This window comes from Anguilla rostrata, chromosome 13 (genome assembly GCF_018555375.3).
Source record: "Anguilla rostrata isolate EN2019 chromosome 13, ASM1855537v3, whole genome shotgun sequence".
In the NCBI taxonomy this organism is placed as follows: Eukaryota; Metazoa; Chordata; class Actinopteri; order Anguilliformes; family Anguillidae; genus Anguilla; species Anguilla rostrata.
This window is the reverse complement of record NC_057945.1, coordinates 30,994,636-31,003,161: the sequence shown is the minus strand read 5'-3', so window position 1 is coordinate 31,003,161 and position 8,526 is coordinate 30,994,636. Positions and strand designations below refer to the sequence as shown.

The 8,526-nt window shown below is 38.5% G+C and overlaps 1 long non-coding RNA gene across 1 annotated transcript; it reads right to left on the bottom strand.

Moving 5' to 3' along the window:
• Positions 1–2,752: 2,752 nt before the first annotated feature.
• LOC135237125 (uncharacterized) lies at positions 2,753–4,228 on the bottom strand. Its single transcript, XR_010324754.1, has 2 exons — positions 3,930–4,228; positions 2,753–2,964 (listed from the first exon to the last, which is right to left on the bottom strand). It is a non-coding gene; the product is annotated as an uncharacterized LOC135237125 (long non-coding RNA).
• Between the last annotated feature and the right edge of the window lie 4,298 nt (positions 4,229–8,526).

Below are 8,526 nucleotides of genomic sequence, written 5' to 3'. Positions count from 1 at the left end.
AATTTTAAAAGCTTTTTAAAATGCCAATACTAAACACTCCTTGAACATTCTGTTCTGAGTCTATAATACTGTCACTTTGAAACCACATAACTGACTGGGTAACTTGCCTACAGAGCCTCCATTCAGGTATTGCTATGGCATCTACATCTATTCAAAACAGAATAATACTCATGAGCAAACTTCTTTTTGCTGAAAACGAATTACCTCCGCTTGCAGAATAGCCAAACCTATGTCACAAGCTTGACGTTGCACACAGACTAAACAGTCTGTGCCGTTTAAACTGTGTGCAACGTCCTCTTAATCAATGAGCCAAACTGCAATATCAAATTGCATTTTGACAACTGTTCTTTAAACCAGAGTGGTTCTCATACTGTCTTTGCTCAAGACCCTTAATTAACAAATAATGTACATTGCCTGTGACCCGCACCTTATTAAAATGTATTAAGATGCTGCAAAATGATATCTCCAAAAAAAAAAAACCCCAGAAAAAAAAAAAACTTTTTACATTTACCAACAAGCTGGGTTCTGGGTTTTGGGTTTTGAACCAACTTTATTGGATATTGTGCAATGAAACATACAGGACTACAGGTCATACAGCTGGATGAGAGTTCCTAAAATATGTTAAAAAACAAAAAACAAAGAAATAGGCATATATTTTTGCATGACACAAAAGATACATTTGAATATGAAACTAATGTTTTTAAAATGATGTCAATATGATATGGCAACCTTTGAGTGGTTGATCCTGGGGCAAAGTCCATTTTCAACTACTCAGGATCATGGGATGACTTTTTTTTAAGTTACCAGATGTCTGGCAAAGACATAATATATCACTTGCCCTTGTTAAGTAAAGCAAGTGCCAATTGACACACCAAAATTTCTCATGTGTCTCTTGGCACCTAGTTAGGCTACCCAAATTTTTTGCTTGCGTGGCACTGCGACACTCGGCCAGACTTTAGCACCTCTTCCTGTGGTGTTGCCAAGGTTACGGTATAATTTCTACTGCGAAAGCATTTTGAGGTTGGCTGCAGAAAACTAAGGAATGTGTTTCCTGTAATTAGATGTAACCTGTCACCGTGTTACACCATTTGTTTTTCTGGAACTATGCCGCTGTGAGTCTATTTGAATAAGTACTTGTGTTGATTAAAAGTGGCTCCAGCTTGGTAGCCACCCACAGTTTCAACAGGCTACAGGCACGTTTTTTGTACTCTCCCTTTTTGTTTATCTTAAGATTATATTCATTAGGAATTTAACTTCATTTAAACACATTTCAGAAGAGTAGAAGCAAGTAAAATTAAAATGAACGTGCAAACGAACTCACATTTAAAGAGACTAGACTTCTTATAACCAATGATGTAATTCAATGGACCCCTTCCCCCCGGTGACCTGACGTAGCCAACATTTGAGGTTGTTCAATACAGAACGTGAATTAGGATATGCCTGGCATACATCAGTCAATCTCCCTCCCGCCTGACTCTCCCCTTTTCCCTCACGGTGAGTCACCCAACCTCAGTTCGCCTTTCCCCTCCACTCACATTCTGCATCTCACCCTGAATGGAAAGGGCATATATTTTCACTGCAGCGTGTTTGCAGACGGAAGGCCTTGCGGTTGGCCGAAACCAGGCCAGTCTGGCCAAAACAAAATCGGTATTGAGAGTGCGCCTCAGGCCTTTTTAGCGAGAACAGCTGTGGAAGGCAGCGTACATTATTCAAAAAGAAATACCTGTGGCAGTAATAAAGACCATCTCCATGCCTCGAAAGGAACAGTAGGCCTAAATGGAACTGAATGGGAGCCGGTGGTAAGGCTGTTTAATGAAGCAGTTGGCCCAGGTCTGTCATATAAAACAGTAAAGCAATAAATAGTTTGAGTGAGCGAATCAAATGCTGAGGCTAAATTTACAGCAAGAAAATACACTGTATACATCATGACATGTCGATGCTCTTAACCACGCCTCTTGGGAACAGCCGGAATCTCCATTACCTCTGTCAATCTTATATACCCAACACACAAACAGGCAATTTATTACATGAGTATTATAGTATAACAGGGAACAGCATGGTTTATCATTTGAGCACTGCAATGAACTCCAGTCATTGTATCTCATCATTAAAGCTGAATGGAAATTTGTATCTGAATGACAACTGCAACTTAATTCAAATGTGTTATTTTTGGCGTTAAATGGCAAAATCACTGAATTGCACATAGGGAAAAAGAAACAAATCTTAATTCTTCAGAGGAGTTTGTGATACTGTTTAAAGCAACATCAATTGAAGTTCACAAATCCGTCCTTTAAGTCATTCATAATGGAAAAACGTTTACTGATACAATGCACATACTTGCACTGTACCATTATGCCAGGAAATGACTTCACTAAACCAGGCAAACTTATAAGTTAATGCTTCCTGGCAGCATTACAAAATGTTTGCTTGGACCCATTATTAGAGAATGCATTTTTAGAAACCTCAGGATATTAAGGCAATGATTTATACTAAAACAAGTTAAGCTAGCTAATGTAATCCATTTGCACGATTATAATACTTAAACCAACAGCACAGCAGAAAGGAATCGCCCCTTTTATTCTACAGCAAAACAATTAGCTGAAGCAAAGGGAAGACCTCACCATTTTATGTGCCTTGAAAAAGTTGTCCATATGACACCACATTCATCTGCTTCACAGGTGCGTGCTTGGAAACTAGGATTGTAGGAATGACCAATCCACCATTCGGAATAAATACACTGTACACCAACTGCTGCCTTTTTCCTTTATATTTATTAGGAGCTTTGAGGGCATTAAAAGCAATTTAAACATTGGTAGGACGGAAAAGGACCAGTCTTGGAGGACTGCCAGTCACCGAGGCCACCAGGTAACTTCAGCGGGCTTTGTACTCTTCCAAATGGGCGAGAACCCATCCTGATGGTCCCAGGACGGTGACAAACATCACGGTCATCACAAAAAGTTGCTCCTGGAGAGTAAATCAGCAATAGTTCAACAAGACAGGATGTGTTACTTAAGGCCAAAAATACTGCAAAAAATTAAAAGCAGATGCACTCCTTACTTTTAGTATTAGCTAAGGATTAAACGTGCATATACACAAAATAATAAATCGCTATAAACAGTCCGTTTAAGTTGATTACAATGATTACAACTTTTGGGTTCATATTAAAACCCATTTCCAAAATTCAGTGCAAAGTCGAGGAATTTTAAAGCAATAGATTTCTGGAACGAATTAGGCTAACAATATTTCAGTTAGTAGACAACTCAAGTAAGAAGGGAGCGATAAGACTGAATGGACCAACGTAAACGGGACAATACAAATATAAACATTTTTTCTTCATAGTAAAAGCTAATTTTATAATCTACAGAATCCGAATTTTTCAGAAAATGTGAACCACACGACTACAGAAATGGGCCTCCGTTGTGCCAATGACAATGACGTAAAGGAAACATGGCCCTAGTTTGGCGGCAGTTAAAACGCAGGTAGGCCTATAGCACGCTAACTATCTGCAACATGCGAAATTGGCAAAATGACTTCGCAGTTGTTCAGATACGTGAAGGTAGCAAACTACCTACAATTAATATTTATACTACTAAAATGTGGAACTAGAAAAACTCAAGTTATTAAATCCTGTTTAACCTTAGCCTAGCAATTACCAGATTCTACATGCCCGAGCCTAACGTAGCTAACCAAGTGGTTAGTAACAATAACTTTGTTAACTTTAGCAAGTAGCTAATGAACTAAATCCTGAAATAAAGAAAACTCGTACAAAGTTTATAATATTGACCTATTATTTATATACAATTACCTCTAATTAAGCAAAACGTAACTTCGTGGCTGAATTTATATAGTTGACGTTAGCTGACTAGTGCTGCAGCGTCGATCATTAAAAAATGGTAGTCTAGCTAAATTAACGGGCTATCGTCACTTACACCGGTGGATATAGTGTGCTTCGCCGGCTTGCCCGAAATGTTGGCTTTCAGAGTAGTGAGTGGTCTCAGTTTGCTTCTGAGAAAACCGAAAGAACGAGTAAATCCAGACATTTTGATTTCTTTAGCCCTTAAAATGAAGTTGCGTCCAATGTAAACGCGATTTTGCCGGTCAGTCAAATAACTTCCGGCGCTCATTGTTCGTCCTTTTCATTGGATGTTCTAATTGGCCTGAGAACATTTTCATTTGTGGTGGCATACGATTAAATTGAGATTAAATCTGAACAGCATATGCCCAGTAAATTCCCAATTCTTTCCATCATGCTCAAGTTGTTCCTTTCTTAGAAAGTCTACCAAATGCACTCCAAGTGTCTTGTCATGCGTAAATGAGAAGATATAAGAAAAATAATTCTATTTTAATATTTAATATTTGATATTTTAATATAACACAATATAATAATTATTACTAATAATTATTATTCTTGCTCCTTCTCTCAGTAAGTGTATCTCTGAGATGTTATGAACTGCATCATGTGTTCTGTCAGGTTACGCCAATCAGCAATCGTTGACAGAAACAAAAGGAAGCCACAAGAGATAGATCAATAATGTCTGAAATGTAATTTCTTTAACGGAACCCGTCTCTAACATCCTTTAATGAGATCATGGTTTTGATTATTGATTTGTCATAAGTAACATTATAGGTTGCCATAAATAACCTTAAATTGTACTGTAATGCAGAACAAATATTGTTTATTTACTATTTCTAGATTCAAAATATGATCATTTTCAATTCAATAACAATGGTGTAGTATCCTGTGGAAGACAAATATCTAATTCATCCTATCTGACTGATGATTGGCATAATTAAACACCATCTGTCTCTGTTGTGTCAAACTCTAGACTAACTCTATACAACTCTCTTTATTTTAGGCTCATACACTTGACATTTGGCTGCTGTGTTCAGTGGCATGGATGGCTACAAGACAATAGCAGGTGTCAGCTCTCTCTCTCTCTCTCTCTCTCTCTCTTTCTCTCTCTCCCTCTCCCTCTCCCTAAGGAAGAAAGAGTGGGGTTTCCCCATGCAGGCATAGCCACTCCCTTTTTCTCTCTGTCTCCCCTCTTCAACAGCTGAGAGGATGGTACAGTCTATGAGCTCCATTTCCAGTCAAGGACAAACTGACTGAAAATAGCACTGACCATTGTCAGGATGACCCCCGTTCCGCCTGCGCTGCCTGCCCACCCCTCACAATGGCAACACGCCTCCGTTGCTGGTCCAAAGCAGGAATTTCTTTTTCCTGTGACCTTGGAGGAACTCTGTGTGCTCTGGTGCACTCTCAAAGGCTTATATTCTGATCAGCTGATCAAAACAAGCTTACATCTTTGGTTCTTGCCGTCAGGGTCATACAAGTTTTAAAATCAAGAACATTGCTATTACTTTTGTTATTATAATTATTTCTATTACCAGAGCTATATGTTTCATATTGGTTTCTGTTATAGTTTTTCAACCATTTAGAAAAGTGGCAGGCACTCAACACCTCCGTGTATTTATTTTACCTGTATTGTAATGTAGAACAAACATTTTTTGCAGTTAGTTATCTCTTGGTCATGTAAGCATGATAATTTTCTTCTTCCCTGACCAGCTGTCAGGAAGACTGTGTTTCCTTTTCCAAATAAGGCTGTATGGGCCTCATATTTATTAAGATTGGGTCACAGGTTGAAAATCTCTGGAGTGAAGGCATTAAAAGTGTAATATCACCCCCATGAACTGGTTCACATCCAAGTCCAGAATAAACTAACTGGCGTGTTTAATGTTTCAGCGTGCTGTTGCCTGCCAGTAAAACTGACTATAAACTGCTGTTTCACCCAGAGGTTTTGATAACTTAACCATTAGCCTGCTGGCAATGAGGGCAGTCTGGCATTAATGTCTGGCATAGGTCTGACCTTCTCCTCCTGTTCACGTTTTATCAAACTCTGATTTGATAAAGAACCAAGTTCAAGGCATTATGTTTAGGAAGGGTTGGCAGTTACATTAAAAAAAAAAAAGAAAGAACTTTCTAACTTTAATCTATTCCTTTCCAATCACATATGCCCTCTCTAAGATCTGGGTGCAGACAGCTGGGAAATTGTGTCTCTGTCTGTGTGTGTATGTAGAAGGTGGAATATTCGTTGGAGGTTTGACGGTGAATCTAAGATCAGCTGTGCCACATGCAGGACCAAGGCTGCTGCAGTAACAATACACCACTCTCTTCTCTAAGACCACATGTCTTTCATATATGACTTTTAACACTGCGGCTGCATGGCTTTAAATACACATGCGGCAGATCACAATGGGAAACCAAAATAGGCAGTGAATCAAGTTCATTTGTCAAGTGTTCTAGTAGAATGGATAGTTTCAGTTGTATAGGTCATGCCTGTGTACAGATACACATTTAAATGTAACCTCATAATCACAATCTGCTATAGCAGTCTATGTGCACAGTTACAAGTATTTAATCTCTAAAGTTGATCAAAATGAACCGTACTTTGAGGAGTGGAGGATCTTGACTGCCCTTAATCTTCATCCCAGAGAGAAAGAGGGAAGAGAGAAGTGAGTGTAGCTTGAAAGAAAAATCTGCAGTGTTCTCTTATGTTCAGTGTGAAATCTTTGATCATTGCTCTTTCGTTCTTCCGTTCCCCTCTCATGGTGAAGCACTTCAGCTCTGATATCCATGCCTCCCTGTAGGCATCCTCTATTCCCCCATTAGATGCACTTAGTGTCTGGATGTGCTGGTCATATCACTCACTCGTGTGCAGAGATAAGGACAGCTCTGCACTGAAAACAGGAAATGGGCCAACTTCTTTGTATAATCATGAAAAGCAACCAACCACCTGATTCATATAATACAATCAAGGCTAAAAATAGGCCAGGGCACTGCAAGTGCCCGTCCAAAGGACTCATGGGTATTATGATGAGAATCATACACTGTGTAGGCCCTTACAGAAACATAAGAGCATGTGGCATTTGAAGGCACAGAAGACCTATGGTGATTATCCATTTAGTTTTTTGTTCATCTCAATATCTGCAAAAAATAAGCTGCATCCTTTTTGCTTCACTATGAAGATAAATCAAGTCTGCCACTTAAATCCTCCCTTGTCTAAGGATTGTAGAATGTGCCTAGTCAATCATGACTGCTCATTTGTGTTTGGTTTGACTAATAGTCTCTGTATTCACATATCCCTTTTTCTATGCCTAATCCTGAGCCCAAACCCAGTCTTAACTTTATTGTTTACCCCCCAAACAGTTTTTCTTGATCTGGTCTTAAATCATATGAAGCTGTGAACCAGGCCTTGTTAAACAATAAACATAGATATTTTACAATATTTTACACAATATATAATATATAATGCAGTCCTTTATATTTAAATGACTGGCAAATGTGGAAGAAGAACAATAAGAAGAAGACCTAAGACACAGAACTGCAAATTTTCATAAGGGACGTGGCTTGCTGTAACTGTTAACACTATACTATTGCCTCATAAAAAAGTTTCCATCTATTGTTTTCTAACTGAACCTTGCCAAATCCACACTCAGCAAAGTGTCTGATAGACAGCCAAAGAGAGCTGGTAATGCGGCTTCCGGAACTCTCTGCCCAAACTGCTCAACAGTCTGCCAGACAGTGGGAGAAAAAAGTAAACAGACCCAAAACAGTACATTGGGTACTGCAATTTTAAGGAGGGAACCTTTCCCAGGATTATCTTCCATCCAAGGGAACAGTGATGGATTGAGTTAGCTAAATAAGATGAATAACAGAAGATGGATAAAGAAGAATTAGAAAAAGGAAATGACCTCATCGTTAACTCAGATGATAAAGTAAATGCTTTTATTGACCATATGGAGTCTTCTAGAATTGTAATCACCATAAATTGATAGAGTATTATCATTAATCATATTACCATTAATAAAATTTTATCCAGGCGCAACAAAGATTTTTATTTTAAATAATTTATTCTCAACAACTCTGGTCTGTTTCAAATGACGTGACCAGACAATATAATAGGTGTTGATATAGATATAAAAATTTTCATCAACATTTATTAATACAGGAGTTGAAGATAGCCAGAGTTTAAAGTAAAAATATTTATGTAAAATGTAGAATTCAACGCACAAATATTCACACTTAAGCAACAACTAACTTGGCTTATTACCTGTTATTAACATGTTTGAGAAACTGGTATCACCGATTGAATTATATGATTCAACTAGTTCTGTGTAGTTACCACAATTAAAACAGCAATATTCGTTTTTTTCAGGCTTGGCTTTAAAAAGACATAATCAAAAGCTGCAGTATAATTGCTACAGGTGAACAGAGTTAATTTCCTGTTCTAGAACCCTGCCATCCCAGAGGTCCTCACCCATAAGTCTGCTTACACCAGTTCATTATCTGTTTAAACTTGTGTATCACTGCTACCAGTTTCAGACCACGAAACCACCTGGGCGGGCTGTGTTCCTACCTGCCCAGGACTGGGGTACCTTTGCCAGGGACAACCTTCAAGTTCCCTCAAGGCTGTCAACCTCCTCAGCCCTCTTTGTCCAAACTTGGCCTCTATTGTCTATCGTCAG